The 14803-nt window shown below is 52.2% G+C and overlaps 1 long non-coding RNA gene across 1 annotated transcript; it reads left to right on the plus strand.

Annotated features, from left to right (window-relative positions):
* Positions 1-701: 701 nt before the first annotated feature.
* On the plus strand, positions 702-6375 carry LOC141370719 (uncharacterized). The gene is made up of 3 exons (XR_012375007.1): positions 702-1144; positions 3000-3196; positions 6274-6375. It is a non-coding gene; the product is annotated as an uncharacterized lncRNA (long non-coding RNA).
* The last annotated feature ends 8428 nt before the right edge of the window (positions 6376-14803 follow it).

Below are 14803 nucleotides of genomic sequence, written 5' to 3' on the forward strand. Positions count from 1 at the left end.
CCGGGCCGCTCGGGCCGCCTTCTTCCTTTACCCCAACCGGCCAGGCCCTGCGGCCTCGCGGCCCTTGCACGGGCACTTTCCTCCACCTAGAATTCGCCTCCGTGATTCTCAGGGTGACCTCCGTAGCCCATCATCCTTCAGTTTTCTCCTGGCGTGCTTTAAGAGCTGAGCGGCTCCTGCACCTGTCCGTTTATTCTGTCCCCCACCCCCACCCCGCGAGGCTGAACTGCACGGCGGTAAGGACTTGTCGGCGTGCCTGACGCCCGCAGCAGCTGCTCACTATTTCTCGAAGAAATGCACCGTCCCCATTCCGCAGATGGGAAGACTGAGGTCCCGGCGCGAGGCTTGCCCCAGGTTTCACGGGAGCCCGGGTGCTCGCCCGGAGATGCAGTGTCCCTCCCAGACTAATGCAGCTCCAGAAGTCACTGCTCCTCCCGAGGGCCGCCCCCAACCCCCGACCCCGGCGGCGCGGATATTTAGCCCGGACGCTGCGCCCCCGCCAGCCCTCGTGCCCGCCCGCGCCGCGGGCCCCACGTGCGCGTCCCCAGTCCCGGGGTCCGCGCTCCAGCCGCGGCCAATCCCGGTGCCGGCGTGCCCTCTGCCGGCCGCTCCTGTCGGCGCCGGCTTCCTCGCGGTCCTGCCCCCTGCTCCCCCGCCCGCCCCATCCCTGCGGCCCTTCGCGAGGCGACGGTTCTCTCTGTCCCAGCGCCTCGGGCAGCGCGGACAGAAAAAAGAGGGAAAAGTGAGCGCGACCAACTGAATCGCCAGGCAAGGTCGTGAAGGTTGCAGAAATGACTACCCTCCCTCGGACTGTTAAGGACTGAGGTCCTTGTGTCCAGCCCCGAGCTCGAACAATGTAGAAGAGGGAGGGTAGGGCTGGGGCAAGGCAAGCAAGAGACCACGCAGGGCGGCCCCGGCAGCAGAGGGAGCATACGGAAGGGGCAGAGGGAGTTCTGGTGTGGACTGCTTAACTGCACTACGAGACGAGGCTCATAGGAAGGGATAGCCCTGTCTGCAGTAAGGCTAAAAAGACCCCAGGGTGAGGGCGACAGCACGGAGGCAGGAAAGAATTCCTGCTCATACAACAGTGATGTACTCTTTATCTCCACGGGCAGGAATTAGCAGATGCCTCAGAGATCAGCAGGTGGTTTCCCTGTTCTACTGAAGGGTTTGCCCATGTGATTTTCCTGGCGATTTAAATATGTTTACAAGCTAGAGCTAGTAAGGGCTCCAGCCATGCTAGCCCAAAGGCTTCCTCCTCTGCCACTCTCTTTCCATTCGCTTCTGTCCACCTCGAGTTCACTGTCTTGCCTTGTCTTGTTCACTGTTCTTAACAAAATAAAAAACCCCTGCCTCCTTATCTGTCCTCGCCCTTCGCAGCGCCATCAAAGAAACACCAGGCTTCCTGGGAGCAGTCCTTCTGGTCTGTGCTTCCTTGTGTTTCTTTCCCACCCTACCAACCCAGATCTGGTCTCTCCCCTGCTACTCCACCGAGATGTCTTCGGCAGCGGTCCACAAGCCCTTCCTAATTGAGTCAGTCACTGCATGAGGTTGGGTTCTCTTTCCTCTCGTCCAGACGAGTGTCCCTGTGACACAGCGTTGCCATGCCCCCAGGCCTCTCGTTCCGCGGCTCGTTCTCCACCAGCCTCTGCCTTTTCTGGACTGTCTTCTGCCACCTGTCTTCTGCAGGTCATTCCATTCATTATTCACCCCCCCCCCCCCCCCCCAGTTTGGGCGGCCACCTGCCACGGTGCCTCTGAAGCCTGTGTGTCCAGCCCTGAGCACCTCCCACCTCCTACCAGACCAAGCCGGCTCTCTCTAGCTGATTGCTCCAGGCTTCTTCTTCTTTTTTTTAAGATTTTATTTATTTATTAGAGAGAGAGCAAGCACATGAGAGGGGGGAGGGTCAGAGGGAGAAGCAGACTCCCTGCTGAGGAAGGAGCCCAATGCGGGACTCGATCCCAGGACTCCAGGATCATGACCTGAGCCAAAGGCAGTCGCTTAACCAACTGAGCCACCCAGGCGCCCTACTCCAGGCTTCTGAAACCTGGCCAGCCCACATACAAACTCCTCGTCCACCCCCAACTCCTCGCTGAGCGACATCACCACGCACCCACAAGCAATCATTCTTTGGTGCCCATCCCTCACTTGTAGAAGTTTCCCTCGGCTGCATAGGTGTGGCACAGAGGTGAAGATGCGTGGTATCAAACCGAGATACCATCTGAATGATCTAAAAGCTGGTGCCGTCTGTGCCCCCGGATCCACATGCTCCTGGCGACTCCCCACCCCAACACACACACCTTCTCGCTGCCCAAACCAGGGTTACGTCTTGTCTCCTCTAACACCTGCTCTCTCTTAGCTGCTCCAGAGAGCCTGCAGACCTACAGCCTTCACCTCTGCTCCCTGTCCCCTCTTTCCAGGCTCGGCTAGCGCTGCCAGGTCCTTGACCTTTCCTCCGTATCTCATGTTACTTACCACTTCCTTCGGGAAACCTCCTTGTCTTGTTCGCTTTTTCTTTTTTTTTTTTAACCTGTTCATAATAAGAGTTAATATTTAGCACTTCGCTGTGTACCACACACTGTGCTAAGCATTTTAGGTGCCCACAATCATTAATTCCTCATGACAACCCTGGGAAGTCGGTACTGTCATTATTCCCATTCTCTGGATAAGGAAACCGAGGTGTAGTGGGGTTAAGCAACCAGCCCGAGACCGCACAGCTGCAGAACAAGCCAAGCAGGGCTTCAAAAGCAGGGCGTTATCTTCGGAGTCACCAACCTCCTTCCGCTGTGCCGGGACCATACTTTTCCATCCCTTCTAGTTCTTTCCTTGTCTCCCGCTTTTCCTTCCAAACCAAATCTCTTGAAAATCTGTCTGCATCCCCCCTGGGCTCTGTTTCTTCCCTTGGCCTGGTATCCAGGAAGGACACTGACACCTGCCATCCCACCTAGTTCAGTGGACACCTTTTTGCCCTTGTGTCTCCACCTCGGTCTTTGTGGCAGGTGCACCTGGAAACTGCCACGGCTAGAGGCAGCTGCGGAGGAAGAGGGCCGCTCCCCCCCGCCCCCCGTGATGACAGGCAGAGGCCCAAGCCCCACAAGCTGCAAGGAGCTGCTGGAAGAGGAAAGCCCATCTCCTGGCTTGGGAGACAGGACAGCCCTGCCGACATCTGGATTTCAGACTTCCCTCCTACAGAACCGTAAGCATAAATTTCTGTCTTTTTAAGCACCAAGCTGGTGGTACTTGGTTATGGCGGCCCCAGGGAACCAAGAGCCAGCCCAAACCCAGAGGACTTCCCAGTCTGTGCCTCCGGCCCTGGGCGCCCTGAGCGCCAGACCCGAGGTGGCCGGCTGCCAGCCACCAATCCCCAGGGTCCCCTGTCTTGGGAAAGGGCTCCACCGTATGCGGGCCCAGAGGTATGAGCCCCACCGTCCCCACCCCGTTCACGCCATCGGCAGCTCTCCCCTGCATCGCCGAGATAGCCTCTAGCCTGCTTGCCTTTCCCCTCCCTCAAGACTGCCCCCTTCCAGTCCATTTTGCAAGAAGTACCTCGCCAGCAAAGTAGCCTTCCAGACATCCTATCCAACCATCCTGCCTGATTGCCACTATCGTAATTATTCGTACCTGCTATTTCCTTGGTCGTATTTTCCTGTTTGTGATGTGTGAGCTTGAGATTTGGTCTGTCTCGTTCGCTGCTCTATTCTCAGTGCCGAAAACTGTACCCAACCGCTTGCAGGTGACCGGTAAAGATTTGTAAATGAAGTAATGAAGACAGCCAGAAACATCTTTCTGAAATGCATTTTTTTTTCTGGCAATACTTAGGCACCTTCAAGGATTGATTTATTTATTTGAGAGAGAGCGTGAGCGGGAGAGGCAGACACAGAGGAAGAGAGAATCTCAAGCAGAGCCTGTACTCAGCGCAGAGCCCGACACAGGGCTTGATCTCAGAACACTGAGCTCAGGATCTGAGCTGAAACCAAGAGTCGGACACTCAACCCACTGAGCCACCCAGGCGCCACCCCCTTCAATATACACATTCCCTATGGCCGGCAGTTCATCCACTGGGCACATGACCCAGAGAGGAGACAGGCATGGGAATGGGGAGGTGGGAAGTTAGAGGCAACTCGGGCATCCAGCGCTGGGGGGAGGGATGGGGAAAGTGGAAGGTGTCCACCGGGGTGGCTCAGTCAGTGAAGCGTCCGCCTTCGGCTCAGGTCATGATCTCGGGGTCCTGGGATCGAGCCCCGCGTCAGGCTCCCAGCTGAGCAGGGAGTCTGCTTCTCCCTCTGTCCCCCTCCCCGCCCCACTCAGGCTCTCTCTCTTAAAAAAAAAAAGAAGTGGGAGGTCCGATGCTCTGTGGCAACATGGATGGACCCCAACAACATAGCACTTAGAGAAAAAGAACAGAAAACCAAATGAGATATACCACACTCTCGCTTCAAAAGACACCATCCCACAAACAACAAATCACGTCTCATCAGAATATACCAAGTTGAGAGCATATACAGTAGCACAGTTGCCAAGAGAAGGGAAGGGGGAGAAACGGGGTGAGAGGTCAACAAACAGGAGAAACTGATTAAACAAATTTAGGATCCAATGAATGAAACACTCTATTCTATTTGAAATGCTTCAGCGACTTCCCATGAAAGGCTGGCAGGTAAAATTCAAAGACCCAAGACTGAATTAGCTCCAAAGACCCGAGATCCAGCCCTGCCTCTTGCCCTGGCTGCCGAGGCCCTACCCATCCAGGCCCCAAGCACTCCCTCCCGACGGGCCTTCCTGACCCTCATCTGAATTGCCCAATATAGTGGCCACTGGCTACCTGCAGCTACTGAAGTTCAATTAAAATGAAAGACAAAGTCCACACGTGGCTGGTGGATGCGGCTTTAACACAGCCATCTCTTTTTTTTTTAAGATTTTATTTTATTTATTTGACAGAGAGATAGAGAGAGAGCACAAGTAAGCAAAGAGGCAGGCAGAGAGGGAGAAGCAGGCTCTCTGCTGAGCAGGGAACCCGACGCGGGGCTCGATCCCAGGACCGCAGGATCATGACCTGAGCCGAAGGCAGCCGCTTAACCGACTGAGCCACCTGGGTGCCCCGACACAGCCATCTCTTGAAACCTCAGCTTGCCAACGCTCCGTCTGCCCTCCAAGATCCGGGATTCCTGCTTTCAGTTAGTTTCCCTGACATTTACTGAAGACCTTCCTCTGGCCTCGGAGGGAGGAAGACAAGGGCACCAGGAGCTGTAATAAGGATTGCAGTGCTTGTTGGCAATTCTGCGAATCTTCTAAAAATACCTCAGGGGCTCCTGGGTGGCTCAGTCGGTGAAGCGTCCACCTTCAGCTCAGGTCGTGGTCGCGGGGTCCTGGGATCGAGCCCCGCATCAGGCTCCTTGCTCGGTGAGGAGTCTGCTCCTCCCTCTGCCTGCCTTCCCCCCTGCTTGTGTTCTCTCTCGCTCTCTCTCTCTCAAATAAATAAAATATTTAAAAAAAAAAATCTCAGGTAGGGGCATCTGGGTGGCAGAATCGGTTCAGCGTCCAGCTCAGATCCTGATCTCAGGGTCCTGGGATCGAGCCCCACGTCAGGCTCTGCACTCAGCGCAGGGTTGGCTTGGGATTCTCTCTCTCCCTCTCCCTCTGCCCTTCCCACTCGTGCTCTTCCTCTTTCTAAAATAAATACATAACTTAACTAATAAACATAAAAGTATTTCAGGTAGTTTGCAGTAAAATGTGTATATTCATTTATTTCTTCCACAAATATTTATCGAGGGTCTACTGTGTGCCAGATGCTATAAAAAGGTACTGCAGACACAGTAGTGAATAAGACACACTAGTTCCCTGCGCTCATACAACTCACATCCTAGCGAAGGGCCCGTGACGAAATGAGTAAACAGATGCACATGATAACTACGGAGAGAATAGCAAGCCGTAAAAGAAATGCCCAGACTGATGGGGTAGAGAACACAGGGATGGAAGGGGGTGAATCTGGAATCAGGCCGTCTGGAAGACAGAACCAGGGGGCATGTCACAGTTTATGCTCTGACCTGAAGAAGAGGCACTTGAAGCTGCTGGTGCAAAGGCCCTGAGGCAGAAAAGCCTTGAGCCTATGGGAGAAAAAAGGTTTAGTGACCAAGGAGAACGGTGGGGAAAGCAAAGCCACCAGCGCCGTGGAATCTGGATTTTATTCCAGGAGCGATAGGAATGCTTTGAGGGTTTTAAAACGGGGACTGAGTCCTATGGCCTGATCTATTTTTTTTTTTAATTTTATTTTTCAAGGATTAGGTTTTTGAGTGATCTCTACACCCAACGTGAGGCTCGAACTCACCGCCCCAAGATCAAGCGTCATACGCCCCACCGACTGAGCCTGCTGGGCGCCCCGTAAGATAACCTTTACTTATCAAAGCATTTTTGGGTTCACAGCAAAATTGAGTGGAAAATGCAGAGGTTTCTCATACACCCCTCCCCGCCCCACACGCACAACCTCCCCGACTCCCTCTGCTTGCAACACATACTTGGGCGTCTCTGGGGGAAGTAAACCGGAGGCAGGGGGCTGGATTAGTGTGGGGGCAGCGGGGGATGGAGAAAAGTGGACCGCTTTGAAGTATGTCCTGGAAATCATGTCTGCGGGACTTGGTGGCGGGCTGGATGGGGGCGAGGGGCTGGGGATCAAGAAATGCGGGGTTTGAGCTCCAGCAAACCTGCGTGGATGGCGGTGCTCCTTATTTCCCTGACAAACCCTAGAGGAGGGACCTCGTCGGGCGCTTGACGTGGGCTTGTTTGAAACACGGGCGAGGAGAGCTCGAGCTGGTGGTCGGACGTGCGTCCCCAGCCCGGGAGAAAGCCAGGGCTGTGCACAGATGGGATTTCTAGCCCTGGGTGGGGTGAGCCATCTAGGAAGTCGAGGGTGGCGCGCTCTGTTCCCACAGGTGGGAAAGCAGGACCAGAGAGGCTAAGGGACCGGGCCAAAGTTAGACAGTGAGTGACCCCGGCGTGGGAAAGGCCTGATGGGGTATGGAGAGTGCAGGGGGCCCGCTGGGGCTCTGGAGAGCAACAGTGGGGCGGGTAGGCCCCAAATCCAGGTGGAAACTTGTCCTGAACTGAGTTGGCCCCTGAATGATTGTCCAGAGCCCTTTACTGGGTTCCCCTCAGTAGACTCGGTTGGTCCCAGAGGACTGACGCCATGGGTGGGCCTGAGGCTTCTCAGGCACACTCCCTGGGACAGTGAGGGTGGAGGGAAGGTTTTCTGGGCAGGCGGGTCTTTGGGGCCTTTCAGATCAAACTCTGACATCACAGCTCCATCCGGGGAGCCGAGGTAGCCCCTCAGACGGCCTGATCACATGCACGGAAGGCAGGGCTGACTTGGGGGACTTCCTCTTCCTCCGGGGGTGGAAGGAGGAGACATTGCCTCCTCTCCAAGTGGGCAGGAGACTTGGGCCCCAAGCAGGGCCCCCCAATCCTCTTTCTTGCCCGCGTCCCACCTTTGAGGCCGCTTTCCCCTTTGGAGGGATTCAGATTTGGGGACTCCCACTCATCTCTGAGCTGTTCAGACCCCTTTTCCTTCAGAGAATCGGATCCCCTATAACCACTGCAGGCTAACCTGCAGGGGAGAGGAGGCTGCCCGGGAGGGAGGAGGGCACGCGGGTCTCGGCCTGGTCCCTGGACGTCAGGACAAGGGGGCGCTGAAGCCTGCCCGCAGTATGCTCTTTAACCTCTGGCTTCAAACCCCCATCTCCCTGTTTCACCCCACCCCCCCCTTCTGGATTTCCCTCCGAGCTTCTGGATGTTTCTCCTGCTTGGCACCCTCCCCCCACCCTCCATCCACCCCTTCCATAAGCATTCAGAGCCAGCCACACGCCAAGCTCTGCGGCGGACAGACGCTGGGAGGCCAGGGCCCTGCTGTCACAGCCTGGTGGGGTAGACAGCCACGTGGGCTGTGGGACAAGAGCTGGGGGGAGGGCGCTATGGGCCGAGCCAGATCCCCGCTCTGGCCAGGTGGCAAGAAGGTGGACAGGGGTGGGATTAGGATTGGGATCGAGCACCAGTGAATGGGCCTGGGGCCAGAGACGTTGGAGCGGAGGCCCCCATCTGCCCTTCGGAGCTTTCTCCTCTGAGCACGGACACCATATGCTCCTCACCGCCCATCTTCCATCTTGAGATATTCTTTTCCTGGGTCTGGACGAGCCCCGAAGGGTTGACACCCAGCTAACGTTTCTTTATCCCCTATACACAGAACTCCCAGACCCTCCCTCATCCTGTTGAGGGGCAGTCCTTCTCCAGGGCCCTCAGCTCCGACGTCTCCCTTGCCCAGAGACCTGCCAGGCTGCCTGGCTGGGTTGGGCCCCGTCTGAGGCTCACTCAGCCTTGGCTGCCCCTGCCGTGGGCTGTATGACTCTGCTCTGCCGTCGCCTGGCTACCTCTCAATTCCCCGGCCTGGCCACGGGGCCCGGCACCCAGCAAGGCCTCCGCTATCACCTGGGAGGGAATGAATGATCACCAGGAACACTCTCGACTCAATTGCCCCTGGTTCCTTGAGCTTCGTTTCTCAGCGAGCAGGGTCTGTATTGTCCCCAGCCCCAGTCCCTAGGCACTTGGTCGGGTTTCTACGATCTGCAAGGCCTCTGGGAATGCGGGATGAGCAGGACTGTGGGCTAGGGCTTTTCCTTCCAGGCGCAGAACCAAACCCATCTCATTCTTCTGCCCCCCACCTTCTTTTTCTTAGCTTCCAAAGAGGCAAGGTCAACATCACAAAGATCCCCTAGGCATCTTCTCAGGAGCTCCTCCTCCTCTCCTTCCAACTACCATTCATAAACCCATCACTCACTGGGGCTAGGCAGGCACTGAGCACTCAGGCCAACAGTATACATTTGTTGATTATCTGATAATCTCCCACGCCCAGCTGTGGGGAAACGGCCGCAACCCCACAGCTCAGGGAGCTGGTACTTAACAGACTCAGCACATATTCACTGAAAGAATGGATGAGTAAGTGAATTCAGTCAAAGTTTCTGTTGGGACCCCAGCAGCTGGGTGCTATGAAAGCAGGTCCCAGAGCCCCTCACCCAGAGGGTTACCCATTTGCCCATTCTCAAGGTTCATTTGGAGTGTTGGACTTTTATGCAAGCCCTTGAGGATAGAAGGAAGAATACAATAGTCCCTGCCCAGATCCCTTGAACACAAATAAATGCTCATTGTGAAATATTTGTACCCCCAGGGAACCTCACCTCCACCCCAACCCTTCCCTGTTTTCTTTCTGTATGGGAATTCCTTCTATTCATTGATTTAATTTACCTTCACGGGCCACACAGAATCTGTTCACCGTGATCTCAGATGTATCATTTAAAAGGCATAGCAAAGGGCGCCTGGGTGGCTCAGTTGGTTGAGCGACTGCCTTCGGCTCACGTCATGATCCTGGAGTCCCGGGATCGAGTCCCGCATCGGGCTCCCTGCTCGGCGGGGAGTCTCCTCCTCCCGCTGACCCTCTTCCCTCTCATACTGTCTATCTCTCATTCTCTCTCTCTCAAATAAATAAATAAATCCTAAAAAAAATCTTAAAAAGAATAAAAGGCATAGCAAAAAGTTTGTAGGAAAATATGGTAAAACATTAATAGCAGTTGCCTCTGGGTTTTGGGTCTATGGTTCCTCTGTTTCTTATTTTCCACAATGATTTTACAGAAGAGTTCTATTTTCATAACAAAAAATTTTTTTTGACAATCTTTTTCACCATTCTCTTGACACACCTGGAGCCCCTTCCTTTCTGTGAGAACAAGTCTTACTAAAAATAGAAGGTTTGTCCTCAAACCCAGTCCCACCCACCTTCCCAAGCCCAGCTTGGCTTGAGACTAACATGCACACTCCATCAGACTCTGAGCTGGCTTCCCAAGAACCTTAGGATCCCGGAATCTTTTTTTTTTTTTTTAAGATTTTATTTATTTATTTGAGAGAGAGCGAGCAAGCACAAGCAGGGGGAGCAGCAGAGGGAGAAGCGGGCTCCCTGCGCAGTGGGAGTTTGATCCCAGGACCCCGGGATCACGACCTGAGCCAAAGGCAGTCACTTAACCGACTGAGCCAGCCAGGCGCCCCTGTGCACCTCTCTTCCTAACAACACGTTTAATACTGTCTTACTGGTAGTTTGCAACTGACTGTGATGGAAGTATTTACAGCCATGGAAAGTGGCAGATGCTGTGTGCCGATGTTGGGGTCCCTCTGCCCAGAGCTGGGGTTAAACATTTAGCAGCACGGCACTGATGGATAGGGAAGGTGGTGGTTCTGAGGTATACAGAGTAGTGCTGGATCAGGACAGTCGAAGACAGAGAGGGGTTGAAGGGTGGAGGGACTGGAGAGAAGAAGGACCTCAGGAAGCTGTCACGTGGTTCAGACAGCAAGCAACGAGGGTTTGGTCTGGGAGTTCCTGAGGAAATCAGTGTTTTAGTAACTGGACCTTAAAACGTGGGTGGAACCTGGGGGGAAGGTAGAAAAAAGTAAAGGACATTCCTGGGGCGCCTGGGTGGCTCAGTTGGTTAAGCGTCTCGTCTGCCTTTAGCTCAGGCCATGATCCCAGGGTCCTGGGATCGAGTCCTGCGTTGGGCTCTCCGCTCGGCGGGAGCCTGCTTCTCCCTCTCGCTCTGCTGCTCCCCCTGCTTATGCTCTCTCTCTCTCTCTCTGTCAAATAAATAGATAAAATCTTTAAAAAAATAAAAATAAAATAAAAAGAGTAAAGGGCATTCCAGAAACGGGGAGCCCTGAGGGCAAAGGTGTAAAGGAAAACGTGCTGAGTGAAGACAGAAAGAGAGTCCCATCAGTGGTTCGGGGTGGAGGCCAGACGTTGCAAACGAGAGGTGGAGTGGGGGAAACGGAGGCCCAGACCAGATCATGGAGTCTGGAATCCGTGCAGAGGAGCGGGGTCTTTTCTCTTGCAGCTAATGGAGAGGCAATGCCAGTCACTGATGCCGCTGGGCTCGGGGGAGCTCACACCAGCCATGGGGGGCAGAGGATCAGAATGAATCAGCGGCACACAAGAGTTTTTAGAGCAGGAAACTACTCTGCGTGGTACTATAGTGCTGGACGCATGTCATCACACATCCGTCCAAACCCAAAGAATGTACGACACTGAGAGTGAGCCCTATCATAAACCACGGACTCTGGGTGATCACGGCGTGTCGGGGTAGACTTATCAACCATAACAAATTTCAAAATAGGAGGTTTAGAAAGTCTCCGAGAGTAGATATAAACTTATTTGGCAAACTTCTTTCTCAGCAGAACATGGGTGCCTTCCAGATGATTACCCTCTGAGAAAGAAATGAGAAAATAATGAGATGGGCTGCCAGGACAGCTTCCAAAACCAAGGAAAATCTACAGAAGGGTCGCTGGAGAGTTCTTCCCGAATGTCTGAATTTTAATCTTGCTGAGTAGCTGTAACCCCAGAAGGTGGGAAAGAAATGTGAATTGCCATTAAGATAGGATCTGATCAGTTGTATTCAAATCAGTTCTCAAGAAAGAAACTTCTATGGGACCTAAAGGGGGACCTTTGTATGTAAACCATAAAAAGAAAAAAAAAAAAGCCAGAGAGGTTCTCCAATAATTTTTAGGGGAGTTCTGACCCAGGATTATCACTATTCCAGGATTATTATTAGCCTTCTTTTTTTTTTTTCTTCTTCTTCTTCCTTTTAAAGATTTTATTTATTTATTTGAGAGAGAGAGAGAATGAGCGAGTTGGGGGAACAGAGGGAGAGGGAGAGGATCTCAAGCGGACTCCCCACCGTACATGGAACCGGACCCTGAGATCCTAAGCCTGAGCCTGAGCCAAAATCAAGACTCAGATGCTTAACCAACGGAGCCATCCAATTGCCCCTACAGGATTCTCTCTCTCTCTCTTTTTTTTTTTTTTTAGATTTTATTTATTTATTCATGAGAGACAGAGAGAGAGAGAGAGAGGGAGGCAGAGCGGGGATCCTGACACGGGGCTCGATCCCAGGACCCTGAGATCATGACCTGAGCCAAAGGCAGATGCTTCACCGGCTGAGCCCCCCAGGCGCCCCTACAGGATTCTTTTTGAAGGGGAGACAGACTGGCCTCTTCTACACGGAAGACAAATCCTCTTAGAGCTGTAATGTGTTAGTTATGAAGTACATGCAGTCAATCCCCTTGCCTGATTTCAAGATTCCTGGACTAGATTTTTCTTATAGAAAAGAAAGGAGAGATGGACCGGATGAAATAAATGTTCTGTTGCCCTTTGCCATTTCAGTCCATTTATAGAGAAGTTGATATCGCCACTTTTTGGTCCATCTGTTGTGAGTCTGGTTAGCTTGAGCCAGGTGCACCTTTATGCAACAATGAATGGATCTTTACAGTGTACCAAATATTTGCCAGGCACAATTTTAGGAGCTGTGAACCCAGCAATGAACAAAATAGACAGGTTCCCAATTTGATATGGGTTCTCTTCTAAAGGGGAAATCCAGACATTAGCAAAGCCATTACACAAATAAATGGATATCAACAGTATGTGGCAGATGCTGTAATATTTGCTACGAGAACACAGAACATGAGAAGCTGACTTAGTCTGGTAGGTCAGGAAAGATTTCCCTTAAGAAGTAACTTGACTGGCAACATAAAACGTTAGGGCTTACGGAGCTGAGGACTCTACCCTGGATCGTGGTGACTCCATACATGCAAGGCTGGGGAGGTTCTCCCAGATACTAAATCTCCTCTCTCTATAGTCCTATACAGTATTTTGCCTTTTTCTTTCCCTGAGTGTGTATAACTCAGTCTTCTATCAAGATGATTTGTGCCTTTTTCAGTTTGAATGGAAGTTCTTCGGGGTTGTCATCGCTCGGCGCCCTTGCAGTATTGTGGGACTTGTGCCTATTTAGGTCAGCTAGGACGCTTCGCCAATGTCTCAGGGGGATGAACCAGTGAAGACAGTCACATTATGCACCGGAGATATTGCTATACAAACATGACTACTTTTTTTTAAGTAACAGCTTTTTTGAGATACAATTCACATACCATACAATTCAGTTATTTAAAGCGTATAATTCAGTGTTTTTTAATATCTGAAGAATGCGACCATCGGTCCAATCAATGTTGGAACATTTTCTTCACCCTAAAAGTCATCCTCTGCCTCTTTCCCCGTACCCATGAGCAGCCACTCTCCGTCTGTCTCCCCATTTCCCTCTAACCTCTCAACACTAGGCAACTGCTAATCTATGTTCTGTCTCTGTGGATTTGCCTATTCTGGACATTTCATGTAAATGGAATTATATACTATGTGGTCTTTTGTGACTGACTTTCACGGAGCATAATGTTTCAAGGTTTATCGTTTTTGTTGCTGAATAATATTTCATTGTATGGATATACCGTATTTGTTTTATCCTTTTTTTTTTAAGATTTTGTTTATTTGACAGAGAGAGAGGGAACACAAGCAGGGGGAGTGGGAGAGGGAGATCAGTTGGTGGGCATTCGGGTAGTTTCCGCTCTTGGCCTATTATGAATAATGCTGCTTTGAACATTCCTGTATGAGTTTTTTAGATTGAGGTGAAAAATCACATGATGTAAACCTTTTTACATCAACAATTCAGTGCCATTTAGTGCATTCACAACGTTCTGCAGCCACCATCTTTATTTAATTCCCAAACATTTCGGGGCACCTGGGTGGCTCAGTCGTTAAGCATCTGCCTTCGGCTCGGGTCATGATCCCGGGGTCCTGGGATCGAGCCCCGCATCCGGCTCCCTGCTCGGCGGGGAGCCAGCTTCGTCCTCTCCCGCTCCCCCTGCTTGTGTTCCCTCTCTCTCTGTCAAATAAATAAATAAAATCTTAAAAAAAAATTCCCAAACATTTCATCACTCTAAAATAAAACCCCATACCCTGGGCGCCTGGGTGGCTCAGTTGGTTAAGCGACTGCCTTCGGCTCAGGTCATGATCCTGGAGTCCCGGGATCGAGTCCCATGTCGGGCTCCCTGCTCAGAGGGGAGTCTGCTTCTCCCTCTGACCCTCTTCCCTCTCGTGCTCTCTGTCTCTCATTCTCTCAAACAAATAAAAAAAATCTTTAAAAAAAAAAATAAATAAATAAAATAAAATAAAATAAAACCCCATACCCATTCCCCCATCCAGCCCAGCACCTGGCAGCCACCAATCTACTTTCTGCTTCAAGGGATTTACCTATTCTGGATACTTCATATCATTCAAATCATAGGGTATTTCGTATCATTCAGATCATAGGATATGTGACCTTTAGTGTCTGGCTTCTTTCCCTTATCGCATGGTATTTTTGAAGTTCATCCAGTTGAAGCACGTATTGGTACTTCATTCCTCTTTTGTGACTAATATTCCATGACATGTATGGACCACACTTGATCCGTTCATCTGCTGGTGGGTATTTGGGTTGTTTCCACCCTTTGGCTACTGTGGATGGCGCCGCTGTACACACTCTTCCACGAAGATTGGAGCACCTGTCCTTAATGATTTGGGGCATACAGCTAGGAGTGGAATTGTTGGGCCGTAGGGACAATACGTCTGCGAGAAGAGCCGGTTTGGGCTTGAAACAACGCGCCCAGGCAGCTGGGCTTGTTTTCGGGTTTGCTTTTGTTTTTTTAAGGGAAAGGTAGAGGTCTCAGACAGTAGAGTGGAGGGACCTGGGAGTGAGGCCGGCCACGCGCCGTGAACTTTTCTCAGCCGAAGCTAGCGTTTGCAGCGCCCATCGACCGCGTCACGGCATCCCTCGGGTCCCGGGGAGGGCTTCCACGCCCAGGTGTTTGGCCAAGCTCCGGCTGGAAACCTGGAAACTGGAGGGAGGAGACTACAAAGTGTCGGGGA

The sequence above is a fragment of the Callorhinus ursinus genome, unplaced genomic scaffold (genome assembly GCF_003265705.2).
Source record: "Callorhinus ursinus isolate GAN/ISIS: 27379988/994484 unplaced genomic scaffold, GSC_fseal_2.0 scaffold43, whole genome shotgun sequence".
NCBI classification, from domain to species: Eukaryota; Metazoa; Chordata; class Mammalia; order Carnivora; family Otariidae; genus Callorhinus; species Callorhinus ursinus.